This window comes from Scardinius erythrophthalmus (assembly GCF_964197995.2).
Source record: "Scardinius erythrophthalmus genome assembly, chromosome: 25".
In the NCBI taxonomy this organism is placed as follows: Eukaryota; Metazoa; Chordata; class Actinopteri; order Cypriniformes; family Leuciscidae; genus Scardinius; species Scardinius erythrophthalmus.
The window spans coordinates 18326258-18329981 of NC_138245.1; the positions used below are offsets into that span (position 1 = coordinate 18326258).

At 35.2% G+C, this 3724-nt stretch overlaps 1 long non-coding RNA gene across 1 annotated transcript; it reads right to left on the bottom strand.

The window, feature by feature from the left end:
• Positions 1-376: 376 nt before the first annotated feature.
• On the bottom strand, positions 377-1758 carry LOC308685384. The gene is made up of 4 exons (XR_014029450.1): positions 1694-1758; positions 1180-1236; positions 637-711; positions 377-546 (listed from the first exon to the last, which is right to left on the bottom strand). It is a non-coding gene; the product is annotated as an uncharacterized lncRNA (long non-coding RNA).
• Between the last annotated feature and the right edge of the window lie 1966 nt (positions 1759-3724).

The following is a 3724-nucleotide window of genomic DNA, read 5'->3' on the forward strand; positions in this document are numbered from 1 at the left end:
AACAAACAACAGTGCTAATATACACTCATTGTGCTGTAACCTTTATCTCTATACTGAAATCTCAGATTGTTAGTTATTCAGCTATTTTGAATCATAAAATGTTTAAGTCTGGGATGCCGTTAGACTGGAGTCTATAATGTACACTATGGCTTTTGAAAATCTTAAATGTGTGACTTGAATCAACAGTGTTCATAAATGGTTGTTGAGTATTCTCATGAAACAAGATAGAGGAAGTAGAGGCTTCGACCCGGAAACAGTATTAAGGTGCAGTAAAATGATCTGTTGTTCTGTGAATGTTCACTGGTGAATTCAGTCATTTTACTAAGAATCCACACGATCAGCAATTTCGTTTGTGGTCAAAAATGTCACTGTGGGACCAAGTTGGTGTGAGGTACTTAACGAGTTAGAAAAGTGAAAAGGTACAGCATCGTTTTCCGTTTGTTTTTCCTCTGTTCTGGTGGATGGTCCAGACACTTCAATGATTTTCAGGTCTACAGGAGGATTTTTATTCTTGATCAAACTTGTATTTCAGCTTATTTCAGATCCCTGCAAAGTACAAAATTTACTGTTAGTAATGTTATTAAAGTGATAGTTGTGAAATTTAAATAATTTCCTCAGCCTTGTGACGTTCCAAACCTGTTTGACTTTCTGTCTGTGGAACCCAAAAGCAGATCTCAGGCATAATGCAACCCCAGTCACCGTTCAATTTCACTGCATGAAACACAAGCAGAAAAAAATGTGTAAATCATTCATGAAACCATTCTTATGTACACTTGTCTAGTTCAATTCAATACAACACTTTATGTAAAAATGGTTAAGATCCAAAAATGTCCCAGAAAAGATCCTAAAAATAATCAATGAGTTCACAACTCATGTGTTATGGGTTGTGTTGCAAGTCTTCTGAAGCCTAATAGCTTTTTCCTTTTTTTTTTTTTTTTTTTTTTGTCGAAAAAGACTAAACTTGAAGTTATAATTCAGAGTTAAAATGTCTATAGCATTTTTTGTGAATCAAACCTGTGATATTATTTTTCTGAGTAACATGAATGAGATTTGAGATCATGAGAAAAGATTTTCAGAGAATAACTGATTTAAAAAACACAAGTACACAGTCAAACAATACAATTGCACACAGAGAAAGTTCATAGTAATAAAGTACAGCATGTGGTGCAGGTAACTTACTGTAATTCAATGTTGCCACTGAAATGTTCAGATTATTTTAGAAATGTAATGGTTGTTCTGGGGAAACAAAAGAACAAAGCTGATTATTCACAACATAATATTTATTGACCAGTAAATGGCTTTAAAATGGTATTTGAGAGAATGAGGACACCTGTAACGTTAGTAAGTAAAGTTAACGTTAGGCTAAACAAAAACAGAGCAAACTATAACCTGTTTTTGTTATTCATAACAATCAGAGAATTTTCTAAATTAGTTAGGCAATTTGAAGACACAGTTGTACAAAATATGTTGAATTGAATGACTAAATCAATCTAAGACAATAAGTCAATCATTTCCATTTGTTCATTAGATCAACGTAGTTAGCATCGCGGCTAAAAACAGATACTGTGCAATAAACGAGTGGTAAACACTGTAAAAACGTAGTAATGTATAATAAATTTAGTTTATATATATGTGTGTTTAAATATATAGTGAGTAGACTCTGTATTTATATTTATTTGGCGAGTTTACAAACCTTGTAATGGAGAGCCGAACAAACGGCGGAAGCTTTGATGAGAGGAGCCGTTACTTTCAAACCGATGACGTCGATCAGCTGAGCTTTGTTGCGCGCGAGTAGCGCGAGCATCACTGAAGCGACGACAGCAGAGGAATAGCAGCAGTTTCGTGACTGAATAAAACTTCTCTCCTCCTGCTTCTTCTTCTTCATATAATATTATTATTATTTAGTGTTGTTGTTTAAGGTTTAAATGACTTAATAAAATAGGCCTATACTAAATATATGTAATCTACCCAAGTGAAAAAGACTAGGTTACTGTTAAATGTATTAAAATGCATTAAAGTATATTTGTATTGTAGGTCTACTAAAAACACACTCAAGTAAATTTTTAATACATTTAATAGTACGTCTTTTTCACCTGGGTATGTATACTGAATCAAACTTAAGTAGCCTATAATAATAACAATAATAGGATAATAATAATAATAATAGAATAATAATCTAATTCTGGCCTCACTGAACCATTGGGTTCCTCCAGATGCTGGCTTTAACTTAAGAGATCTTCCAGGAACCACTTAAATGTTAAAAGATCTTCCAATAACCCTTCTATCGCATTCAAGTTCCTCTATTTTCCCCCAAAGCACTTCGAGGTCTCATAGTAATGAAAAGGTGACTCCAGAACCTCTGAAGTAAATACAAAGTGCTTAAAGGATCCCATAAGTTCCAGCAAGAACCTCAAAGATTGTCAATGCTCTTCCAGTAACCCTTCTATAGGAAAAAGAGCTTTGAGGCACCAAAATTACATTTTGAAGTTCCTTGAGTATCCAACAGGATACTTGAGGCTCCTTTAGTTTTTACAGTGTACCAACCCAAGGATGCTTTACAATACAACAATACAATAAAGGATATAGTAGCATACAACACACAATACAGAAGTATATATAGTAAATATTTTACCAGTAATCATTTTCACAATTTTTCAATTTTTGCAAGACTCGAGATTTGGACTATGTTACTGTGTCTGCTGCCTTTGATGTCACAGCTCATTCACATCAAGTGATTGGCTTAAAAAAAATCCTATAAATTCAGAACTGAGTGTCCATTATGGAAGATGGGACATTTCAAACCGCATATCTGGATGGATCCTGCAACAGCTGAGCAGCTGGCTTGCTTTCTCTATGACATACCTTATATGCTCTGTTTTACTGATCTAAAATAATCCCCTCATCTGCATAGACACTTCTCTGACACCTTCCCAACATGCTGAGGACAACACATCATGATTTGTTAACACCATCTGCAGTTTTGCAACCTCATCCCCTTCACACTTTACTTCACTTTAAACTTTACTCAAAGAGAGAAAACTTTCAGAAAAGTCTCCCTGAGAAGTGCCACTAATCTTTAATCCCGCTGGATCTGTCTTCATTCTCTGCTGCGAGATACATCAGCAGTATGGTCTTTTACTCCTGGAGGCATCACCATATGGAAGCCCAAGTTACTTTTCTCATGTAGCATTTCTCATGCAACCAACCAGTGCCAAATTGCCAGTGGAATCGCTGAGGGCACCAAAGAGAAGCTTCCCATAATAACTAGTTCACCCATCCCGCAAAGCCCAGAAACATAAGGCATCCTGAGGAAGTCAAACCCTCAGGGTACTTTCCTACTAGAGCTTTTGATGTAGACATGAGTCCATTTGACGTCAGAGTGTGCTTCATTTGGTTGGTATGAGAGTGGTTTTCTGAACTTGGGTGTACTAAACCTGAAGCCGTGTGAAAAGATTGTCTGAGGTACAATTTGCAATTGGGATAGGACAGGAACAACTTTTGGAAGTGAACTGCCACTAAATTCTGGCCAATTCCAGTAAGTCAGTTATTAATACAAATATACAAAAGATATATCTAAAATGCTATTTTAAAAAAAAATTGATTAATCAAAGAATGTAAAATGTATCACGGTTTCCTCAAAATATTAAGCAATAGAATGATTTCTGAGGGATCGTGTGACAGTTGACATAAATTGTAACAGTAATAGTTTTTACTGTATTTTTGA